Source organism: Hyperolius riggenbachi, chromosome 4 (assembly GCF_040937935.1).
Source record: "Hyperolius riggenbachi isolate aHypRig1 chromosome 4, aHypRig1.pri, whole genome shotgun sequence".
Lineage (NCBI taxonomy): Eukaryota > Metazoa > Chordata > Amphibia > Anura > Hyperoliidae > Hyperolius > Hyperolius riggenbachi.
The window spans coordinates 48,218,415-48,230,572 of record NC_090649.1 but is presented as its reverse complement, the minus strand read 5'-3'; positions in this window follow the sequence as shown (position 1 = coordinate 48,230,572).

Below are 12,158 nucleotides of genomic sequence, written 5' to 3'. Positions count from 1 at the left end.
CAATAAAACAGTAAAAACTTAAAAAGTAGATTTAAATATAAGCCCATGTCACGCCGGTAGGCGTGTGACACACACGGCTGTCTCCCTGGGATGCACAAGAGCAATCGGCTGTCATAGGCCAATGCCTATGACAGCCGATCGCTGTCATTGGCTGGTGAGGGGAAGGGAGGGTGGGAAAATAAATAAACAAGGCAGCAGCGATCAGAGCCCACCAACCGAAATCTCTGTTGGTGGGCAGAAGAGGGGAGGGGAGGTAATCCCTTGTGTTTTGAGTTGTACTGCCCTGCAGCAAGCCCTTAAAACTGCAGTGGCCTGAATTGTAAAAAAAGAGCCTGGTCACTAGGGGGGTGTAAGCCTACAGTCTTCAAGTGGTTAAGTAGTGGAATATCGTAATTTTACCGATATTCTACTAGCGGCAATATCTCACACCCTTTATTTCTAGGTGCCTTTTTTTTACATGTACACCCCTATAGTACTTATCTCCACCGGCATCGCGTATGGCCACACATTCACTGTGCAGACCCCTCCTGCTGCTGCTCTGCCCCATTTTTCTACATGTGTGGCCGGCAGCAAGCTGCTTTTATTGCTACAGTGGGGCGACCCTACGTTTTGCTATGGAGCCTTGAGATTCCTAGTCATGCACACCTCCCAATTGTCTAAAATAAGAAAGAAACACTTTTAATTGCAAACATGTATGGGCAAAAACTCGCAAGGTTTCATTCTTTGCAAAAAGGTTAAGAACCACTGCTCTAGCACATGTATGTTTTACATTCTATACAGAAATACTGTCCTCTGAAAGATTTTAGTTTTGGCGAGATAGGCATTATGATTGAGATTAGGCTTGGGTGAAAGGTCGACAGTATTAAAAATGTAGAAAGGTAATGCTGGGAATACAACATTAGATTTTTGGGCAGATAGATGGTTCGATATATAATTTCCGACACATCCGATCTGATTTTCGATCGTTTTTGTGATAGATTTCTCATAGAAGTAAATGGAATTCGATCAGAAAAACAATTGTAAAATCGATGGGACAGTAAATCTGCTGAAAAATCTCATTGTGTATTCCCAGCATAAAGCCTCATCTACACGGTACAATTTTCCGTCAGATCGGATCTATTAGATAATTTCCAACCGATCCAATCGGATTGTGGTAGATGTTGCAATAGATTCTGGGTACTTATCAAAGCAAAATCTATCACAAAATTGATCTGAAACAATTTAGACGTCTACACACGATGCAATTCCTTATTAGATCTATCTAATAGATTTGTCTATCTGATGGAAAATTGTACAGTGTAGTTGAGGCTTTAGATTTGTTGACGGGAGTAACGGTCACTAAAAAATTAGTGTAATGCCTGGTATACACCATACAATTTCCCATCAGATAGATGGGTCGATAGATAATTTTTGACAGATCCGATCGGATCTCCAATCATTTTTCTGATCACTACTATGCAAATTGGTCAGAAAAAACTATCGGAAATCAGATCAGACCTGTCGGAAATTATCTATTCGACCCATCTATCTGATGGGAAATTGCATGGTGTGTACCAGGCTTAAGGTTGATGATGGGGTGATAACATTTAGGGAAAGGCTAGAGGTTAGGCTTATGTTTGGGTAGGGGGGAATCAGGGCAGGTAGGTGCAGAGATACATTTCAGATAAGAAAACTTTTTAGAATATTTTTTTTTCTTTTTGGAAAACATTTTGGGGAGAGATTTGCAGAGCGAAGACTCCACAGATGAGATTTCAATGAGCATCGGAAGACCAGAGACGGCTGCACTTCACAGAAGACACCGGAGCAGACAGAAGACACCTGCTGGGGGTCCCAGATTAAAGCAATCAGAAGGCTTCAAGCAACGCGGAGGAAGAGGACGGAGAAGGACGCAAAGTCTATTTTCAGCACTTTTAAAAAGTTAGAGTTATGTGAATGTAATAATCTAACACAGCTAATTAAGATGCTTTTAAACTGTACTGCTTTACTGCCGGTAACATACATACATTTGACTAAACATTACGCAATCTAATATAACACACAATACATAGCTGGAGTGACAGGCGGCCTACTGGGCCAATCAGCATGCAGGGATCAAGTCACTGGGCCCGCCGGGGCTCAGGGCGGGCTCAGTGGAGCGGCCGTTAAGTGAGGAGCGCTCACTATGCTGCACTACCGCAACATAGCGTGCGCTGAGCTAGTACTCCTTACTTACACACACAATACTGCCACTAGCGCGTGTAGCATGCAGAGACTAAAGATTAAGCCACGCTGATGTAATAGCACGAGTAAAGGGGCCCATACACTGGTCGATTTCAGCCATCAATCGACAGCCAATTCGATCGTTCTGATCGAATCGGCTAGAAATCGATGCATCAGGAAGAATGATCGATTGACCAATCGATTTCCGGCTGATTTCGATCGATCAGATGGAAAATCTAGGTTGATCAGTTGCTGGCAGCAGACCGATGGCCCATAGAGTTGCATTGGATGTAATGGTCCAGTAATGCATTTCGATCAATTTTCAGTAGATTTAATTCTGAAATCTATTAGAAGTCTGTTACTAGTGTGTGGCACACATCAGATCGATCGATTTGCCGCCAATTTCGATCGATTTGACCTGTCAGGATGGAAAATCTAGGTTGACCGGCTGCTGGCAGCAGATCAATGGCCCATAGAGTTGCGTTGGATCTAATGGTCCAGTAATGCATTTCGATCAATTTTTAATGGATTTACAATAGATTTCATTCTGAAATCTATTGGAAATCTGTTCCTAGCATGTGGCACACATCAGATTCCTGTCAGATTCGACCTGACAGGCATCTGACAGAAATCTATCTGATGGTCGAATCTGCTGCAAATCTATAAGTGTATGGATACCTTAACAGGAGGTTACTCACGCTATATAGGTTAGTGAATCAACCCCAAGTAGAGATAGAGAGATAGATAGATAGATAGATAGATAGATAGATAGATAGATAGATAGATAGATAGACAGGCAGATAGAGAGATAGATAGCTAGATAAACAGGCAGATGGATAGATAGATAGATAGATAGATAGATAGATAGATAGATAGATAGATAGATAGATAGATAGATAGATATAGACAGGAGAATGGATGGATGGATAGATACCAGTGATGTTACACAATGATGTTCATCCTCCTCTTGAGTTCCCATAATGAAGGTAAGTTTGGAATTGGATGGAGGATGGGGGGGTCCTCCCTCTCTGCTCTCACTATGGTAATCAGAGGAGCTCTCTCCAGCCCCCCCAGTCACAGTCCCCCTTGGCTGATATACGTTTGAGCTTTGATAATGATGTGAAATTTTAAGTCTATGTTTTGGAGTGCCCAGGGCCGCTGTCAGGCGCGGTGACAGACAGAGACCTCCAGCTACGTCTCCCCACGCCGGCAACTCAAAGAATTCCAACAATCGCTGCAACCATAGGTAATAGAATTCCTCCTTTCCCCCCATAATGCCGCGCTCCTCCTAATGACGCTGTGTCTCCTGGCACCGGCAGATCATTAGAGGGGCTGCTTCTCACAGGGCACGGAGTTGACTTAAGTTATCACCATGCATGACATGAGATTTGCTGGATGGGATCTGATCTGTTGAATAGTACTAGAGAAGCTGTGAAATTGATTGATACTTTAAATAGCTGCTTATTAGATTCTGTGAAATCCCCGAGTGGCGTTTTCTTGGACGCCTATCTGAGAGTGGAAATTGAACTGATTTGAGTGTTTCATCTCGGATTCGTGCGGCAGGAGCCACATACTGGCGAGTATAGTGTCGGGCGCCGCTTCGGACGCAGACGGTCAGATCGGATCGCCCTCCAAGGTCACGACTCGCGGGGGAAAAAAACTCTTAGATGCTGTTGGATCTGTGTTGGTAGAATCTGTTAACACAGCCTCACGGTGAGAGGAACAACAACAACCAAAACTTTATTAGCACACAGCTAGAATGCAGTACCCAGAATGCAGCACTCCCTTGTCACTGTAGGTGGAGGAGACACATGAATCTCAATCTCCTAACAGAATTAAAATAGGTTGTCCAATCGCTGGATTGCTTCCAGTGGTTGAAACACCAGCAGGGTGTTGACCCAGGGTGTTGGACTCAAAGTGGAAAATTACTGAGTCTCGGCCTGGACTTCAAGGCTATAAAAGCTCAGTTCTTTATTGTATCACAGCTTAGGTAGGCACAACGTTTCGGCATGCAGACCTTTGCCCAAATATGGCCCTACATGTAGGGTTACCACTTGCCAGCCTATCTGCTAACGTCTGCCTAGGCAGTGGCCTCAATTCACTAAGCATTATCGCATTCAGTAACGCAGAAGACAAGACAAATAACATTTATATTGTGCTTTTCTCCTGGTGGACTCAAAGCGCCAGAGCTGCAGCCACTAGGATGCGCTCTATGGGCAGTAGCAAGTGTTAGGGAGTCTTGCCCGTGGTCTCCTACTGAACAGGTGCAGGCTTACTGAACAGGAACAGCCGAGATTTGAACCCAGGTCTCCTGTGTCAGAGGCAGAGCCCTATCCAGCCACTAGAAAACAGCAGATTTTACCGATCACCTTGCCAATTATTGCACTGAAAAGTAAAATTACCCACTTGTGCAGTAAATACCTGAAGAAATTGCATTTGGTAAATCAAGTAAAAGTGTTTGGTATTTATCTTCAATTCTGATCAACCGGTAACTCTCACTCTCCATGCCGTAACATTGACAGTTGTAGCAGACAGCCAGTAGGAAGAGCTACACAGCCCTGCTTCTCACCACATTTGATCTGATACTCTGGGGGCGGGACTTCAGAACAGCAGAGCGAGAGAAGGAGGAATTGAAAAAAGCTTTTCTGTATCCCTTTATATGTGCATCTAGAATATGTCTATTTACTGATACACAAAAGAGCTCCCTCTAGTGGCTGCAGCACATCAAAAGGGATGCGGAGGATGCACTGGACAGAAATTCCCCCGCCTCCTGCACAGCACTTGTGGGAGGACTCACAGCTTCCTGCCTGACCTGCTCCACAGATGGTGAGACTTACTGAGCAGGGCTTAAAGAGACACTGAAGCGAAAAAAAAATATTGATATAATGAATTGGTTGGGTAGTACGGATAATTACTAGAACATTAGTAGCAAAGAAAATATTCTCATTTTTATTTTTAGTTATATAGTGTTTTTTATAACATTGCATCATCCTCTAATATTTGCAATTTACACACTACTCAGCATTCTAAATGTTTTTACAGAGCAGGCCAGTGAACTATTGACCTGTCCTCTGCAGGAAAATAAACAATACAGTGACTGACAGTTGAGATAACATGCTTTAGAAGACAGAGCTGTCTGCGACTTTGAAAGTCATGAAGCTCAATGGCTCTTTTGCATAGATAACAACTGGAGTTTCTCAACTCTTCCTGTACTTGAAACAATATTAGCCTTATGTCTCCACTCCTAATGTTTTATTTCTTAGCTGTACTACACATACAAATCATTTCGCTTCAGTGTCTCGTTAAAGAGAGCCAGAGGTGGGCTCATATAATTAAAAAAAACCTGGGCTACCTGATCCGGGGGCTGGGCGGATAAGGTAGCCGCCATCGACGCCACTCTCTGCCGCTCCTGAGGCCTGCACTGGCATAGAGATGTCGCGAACATAGAATTTTCTCAAAAAAATTGTGAACCAACTGTTCGCAGGGAGCAATGAATTTCCTGACAGGGTTTCCAGGGGGTCCGGAAACCCCTCCGGAGCCACAACGCTTTGGCCAGGGATTTCTATACAGCCGCAATATTGCAGAAAAAGAAAGAAAAAGGAACACAGCCTAGTTATTTGTGTGCTAGGCACTGTACATCAGGGGTGCTCGGATACCCCTTTTCAAAATCCAGATTGACCCGGAACCGGATACCCAGATATCCGATCCGGGTCGGATATCCGTTTTCAAAAATTTCCAATTCGAATCGGATATCCGACCCTAGTATCCAGGATATCTGGGCAAATTCGGAAAAAAAATTGGCTGTGAATTAACATTAGGCCTAGGTTCCAGACAGCGGGCGTGCAGCCCACAATTGTGTCCAAAGTCCAACCGCACAACTGGGACGTGACAGTTTTCAGCCAAGACACCTCCAAAAACTTACACAGTAGTACTACTACTCTAACAACTACTAGCGCTGACTACAGTACTAACTACCTCTCGTGTCCTTACCTCTTCCTCTAGATTGTAAGCCTTTGGGCAGGGTCCTCCTCCTTTTGTGTCCTACCTGATCTTGCACCTCCAGTACTGTGCATCCATGCTATGCATCTGAGTGAACCTAACTTGCCTAATCTCCATGCTCCCCTCCAGTGACTGACTAAGCATTACCTTGTACTCATACTGTGCTGTGTGATCTGGTATTTCTTGTATTCATGTATTGTCATTTTGCTGTATGTCACCCCTAAAATATTGTCTGTAACCTAAACTAATGTCCAGCGCTGCGCAATATGTTGGCGCTTTATAAATGCAATAAATAAATAACACAGTAATCCTATCCCCTAATCCCTAACCTAACCTATACCTAAGGCTAATAGCTGGCCAGCAGGCAGCAGCTGGCCTGGTCTGTGCACAGCACACACACAGACACATAGCAGCACACACTTTGACAGTCACACAAATGACATCAAGCTAATTAATGATTTAACAATAGTGTAGTGATAGTTAAGGGGTTAATCACTGAACAGCTTTCGGTTTATCACTGTGTACAGCCCTTGCTAGGCCAGCAGCACTGGAGCACACACTCTGACTGTCACACTATGACATCAATCAAGCTAATTAACGATTTACAATAGTGTAGTGATAGTAGTGAAGGGGTTAATCACTGAACAGCTTTATGTTTATAACTGTGTGTGTACAGCCCTTGCTAGGCCACCAGCACTGGAGCATGTCTCTCAGTGAGCATTTAGCAAGCTAAGACGATATGTCTCATCACGGCACCCTCCTTATATACGGGGGGGGGGGGGGGGAGGGGCTGGCGTTATGCGTCCAAATATCCGCAGATAGCTATCCAGATTTATTTTTTTTAATTCGGGATCAAAATCGGATAGCGTAAAAAAGTTTGGATATCCGGGTTACACGGATATCCTGAATCCGGATGAGCACCCCTGCTGTACGTACACTTGTCTATCTCATCATGTCACCTGTCACCTCGGGTATCCTTTAAATCCCAAATCCGGCCTTGAAATCACCTGAAGCATCATCTGTAGCATTTACATTTGTTAGCTTAGTACAGTATAGCGCTCTATGTCATTTCTCTATATTGTACTACATCAGTCCCATTAAGAGAGGAAAGCCTCTGCCTATCTGCTTATCAGCATAGCTGTGAAAATCAGCATTTATTTTGGCAGCGCTAAAACCCCCTCGCAGACCTCTCCAGTCTCCACCTCCCGGGTGGCAGTCCTTGTTTCACACCGGTGTTAGCACATTTGTCTGTACAGCGATGAGACGACCGGTTCTGGTGCCTTCCGGAGAACAAACTTCTAACCCGCGCCGTGAAATGTCACCATTTTAACTGCGATTCCCGCTTGCAAAGCTTAAGCAAACACCTTAATGGGATCCACATTTTACGAGAGGGAAAGACAAACTCCGGCTCCTAAATCTGGGCTATTGAAAAGGTCTACACTCTCTCCTGCTTAAATTAAATCTAGCGCCGGGGACCTGCAACATTTCTTTTTCTTCTTTTTGAAGTATGCAAAGTTGACATTTTCCCATACGCCGCTGGAGGTCGAAAAGCTTAAATTCTATTTCCACCTCTTTTAAATAAGATTATCCCTTCCCAGTATTAGCACTTGACATTGCCTCGGCTTCGAGCTGCCCGTGTAGCTTGCTAAGCACTCTGGGATTTAGGAAGAGAAGCTAATATTCCATTGACTTTGGTGTGATAGGACATCGAGCTCCCCCCTTGTCCATTGATCTTAAATGTTTTCCATATGAGCGGTTTTATATAGACGATTCCCTGGCCGTGTAGTCTTTACCGAAGGGACGCAATTCGCCAGCGAAGATCTCCGGGACAAACTCATCACATTCACAGGCACCATAAGCATATTTAATATACAGGAACAAAAATATCAGATAAAAATTTAAAGCAAACTCAGCTACTTCAGACGCAAGTCACAGACGGCTTACTTTTTAGACTTAGTGAAAAAAAACACTTGCACTACACTAAGAGCCGATACTAGAGGCCCGCGCGGGACTAATTTTTCAGACCCGCACCAGCAGCAGCCCCACTACCCACACCCAACCCGCAACCCGATTATATCAAAACGGGTAGCCACATTCCGGGTAACCTGCGGGTACCACCAGAGCAATTTTAACCTGTCAGCGCTCCTTCTATTCATTTGCCTATAACTTTATTACTACTAATCACAACAAAACAATCTATATCTTGTTTTTTCGCCACCAATTAGGCTTTCTGTGGGGGGTACTTTCTTGCTAAGAATTATTTTATTCTAAATAAGTTTTAACAGGAAAAATAAGGAAAAAAATGGAAAAAATTCATTATGTCGCAGTTTTTGCCCATTATAGTTATAAAATAATACATGCTACCGTAATTAAAACCCACAGATTTTATTTGCCCATTTGTCCCGGTTATTTTAACGTTTAAAATTTTTCCCTAGTACAATGTATGGCGCCAATATTTTATTTGGAAATAAAGGTGCATTTTTTCAGTTTTGCGTCCATTACAAGCCCATAATTTATAAAGTAACAGTAATATACCCTTTTGACATACATATTAAAAAAAAAAGTTCACTCCCTAAGGTAACTATTTATGTCTTTTTTTTTATTGTTAATTTTTTTTCCCAAAAAGTATGGGGTAACTATTGGGCAGTCTGGGAGGTAAGATTGTCATTTAAAAAAGTAAGACAAGGTCTTTTTATTTAAATAAAAGTGTTTTTGGATGTAATTTTACTATTTGGCCACAAGATGTCTTCACGAATAACTTTCCTGTGCGTAGTATTACTACACAAAGAGGAAGCATTGCATGGACGTTTAAGTATCGGATTTAGTGAATGAAGATTTCGGGGTTCTCTCACATGGGGGGGGTGTTCCCATTCATTGATCTCCTGGCCAGCGATCGAGAACAAGCGGGGAGGGTGTGTGTGTAAAAAGTGAGCGGGAGCGCAGCGGGGAGTGACGTAGTAGCTATGTCCCTGCAAGCAGTTATGAGGAAATGCAGCCAGGGACGTAGTTACTCGTCCCGGGGGAGGGGAAGAGGTTAAAGCAGACTTGAACTCAGAACTTCCTCTCTGCTCTAAAAGATAAACAACAGCATACTAACCTTTAAAGAAAAACATTTCTTTGTTACAGCTGGTCAAATCCTGCAATAAATCGGCAGTGTGACTACTTCCTACTTTCACGGATGGTGACATAGGGTTAACACCCTGTGTTGTGGATGAAATGCAGCTTCCGCCATGCATTGTAATGTGTTTAAAGGTAATCCCTTTGTCCCTGTATTGTCCTTGTGAACGATCTTCTCCTGTCATCCCCTGATTAATTCAAATAATTCAAATAGGTCAGTAGACCGGCTGCCTGGGGAGGAAGTTTAACATTTGTGCGGCTGATCATATTTTTTTTTTTTTTTTAGGAATTATAAATATTTTACCTTCTGAATGTCCAATCTAGAGATGATTATAATGTGCTTATTTTGCTTCACGTAAAGTGTTGCAATTTCGATTAAACACAATTACGATTCTGAAATTGAATTGATTTCACATAATCCATTTGTACATTTTTTATTTTTTGTGAAATTCTGAACACAGTCGTTGTAAAATGTTGTAAAAAATGTCTTCATGCAAATTGCGAAAGCCCGCTTATACAAAACCAGAAACTGGTGGGGACAAGCCCCTATTTTTTTTTTTATTTTATTTATTTCCTTGTAGTTTTTGAGAAAATGTATTTTACAAAAATTCAAAGCAATTTTTTTTTTAACCCGGTAAAATGACCGAGTTCTGCACACTTCAATATATACAGAGTTCTGCACACTTCAATATATACAGAGTTCTGCACACTTCAATATATACAGAGTTCTGCACGCACATTTTATATACAGCAAAGTGCGCAGTATGCGGCACCAACGGGTATTGCCTGACGCTGGATACGTGTGCTTGCCGCTTGCTTGAGCAACCGGGTGAAAAAGCCCAAACCTCCCCCCTTCAGCAGGACAAAATACTTACTAAGCGTCCAACGAAGTCCTGCAGCTCCTAGCGGCTTTACAGCACCCTTGGTGTATGGCTCCTGGCGTGTCACCTGACCTGAGTCAGGTCACGTGACACCCCGAGAGCTGTGCACTGATGTCAGAAAGCCGCTCTGAGCTGCAGGACGTCACTGGAGGGTCAGTGAGTATTTTGTGGCCGGCAACCCACCCAAAAAAACAGTCCCCGTTATTCCCTCAGGCATGCCGGTTAGTTGAGACTTCCAGTTACCTGAGAATAAGCAAAAAAATTGGACAAGCACCATATGTCAATAAACAAATCAATAAAGTAACAATAATGGACCAGGGTGTGCTGAGGGCTAAACTATACTATAAATAGCACCACACTGACCAGAGATTACAAAAGTATCAAATAATCTTTATTGGAGATCTATTTGTACAGAAAATTAAAACCACTTAAAAAAAAACAATACTGGTATCCCAAGTGTCAAACATAATCTAGTTAGGTACACAATCACATAGGGTTCCCACTCAAGAGTACAAACTAACAACAGTGTCAATAATATCACAAATAATAATAGCAGCATTTCACATAATTCATACTATATGCTGGTGCATTTGAGTAAAAAAAAGTGCATTATTGCACGATCCCAAAATGGGGAAACAATAATGAAAAAAGAGGATATCCAATGAGGAATAATGTGCCTGGGGAAAGGCAGTGAAAAGTAAAGTGCTAGCTTACATGAGAGGGGATGAGGGGGACACCATAGCGATCACCAGATGAGCCACAATGCACCTCATGGGCAACTCCCGCTTCAGAAGAGGTGGGAGCTGTTCTGGGTAAGGGAACTTATTGCTGTACTTTAAAGAACAAGCGACACCCATGCTGCTAACCTAGAAATAAAAAAACACATATATAAGTAGATAAAAACTACTTCTACTTACATAACAGATGTATTATGTTATCCACGTACTGATCCCTGTGAATTTTATAAAGGAAAAGCAGAAAATCCTATACTAGGCAGTGGCCATCTTGCCAAGCTAATGTTGACATCATATCTTCCCTGACTCTTGTTTTCCCCCCTCCCTTCTCTTGCTCATTGTGTATTCATTAGCTGCCCTCCTCCCAGAGTCTTCAGACACTCCCACTGAGGTGTATACTAACAACTTACAATTGCTTGTAAACACAAGTGAACAGAGTGTGTTTCTGATGAGCAGCTAGGCAGGGAAATAAATGGAAGAGGAGGAATATATTATAGCTAAAAAGAACTCCCAGCATCCAGCTCTTTGGCACTGTTTGGCACTAGGGCCAGTGCTCCTAAAGTATGTGATAACTACAAACGCCTCCGAATGGCCACCAATCAGAGATGCGCTGAGCCCCCCCAGAAACTACAAACGCACCTTGAACCCAAACCGAAGCTCTGCATATACACCAAAAGCATGGCTGTTAAGTGGGAACAGCTGACCAAAAAACGAATTAAATTAGTACATAGCAAGGAAATGAGCAGCGCTACTTAAAAACAGACTAGTGCCTACCTGCAAAAGAGTGCAAGCCCCACTTGTGGGGTCGAATACACACCGAGCATACACATGACCTGTCTACCACTGGAGGATGTTAGTTTCCTGTAACAGCTTGCATGCAACCTATTAAGTACTTGTCCCTCCCACTGCGAAGAAGTCGATCCTCCATGGGAGGGGCCTAACACTAACTAAATCCTAACCTATGTATATGCATAGCCTGGGTGCGCTACCAAGTAAAATTGAAAAATCTAAAATTGCGCAAAAGGTGGATCAGCGCAACACCAGGCCGCCTCCGAATGGCCTCCAATCAGAGATGCGCTGAGCCCCCCCAGGAACTACACAGAAGCTCTGCATATACACCAAAAGCATGGCTGTTAAGTGGGAGCAGCTGACCAAAAAACAAATTAAATTAGTACATAGCAAGGAAATGAGCAGCGCTACTTAAAAACAGACTAGTGCCTTAACAGCC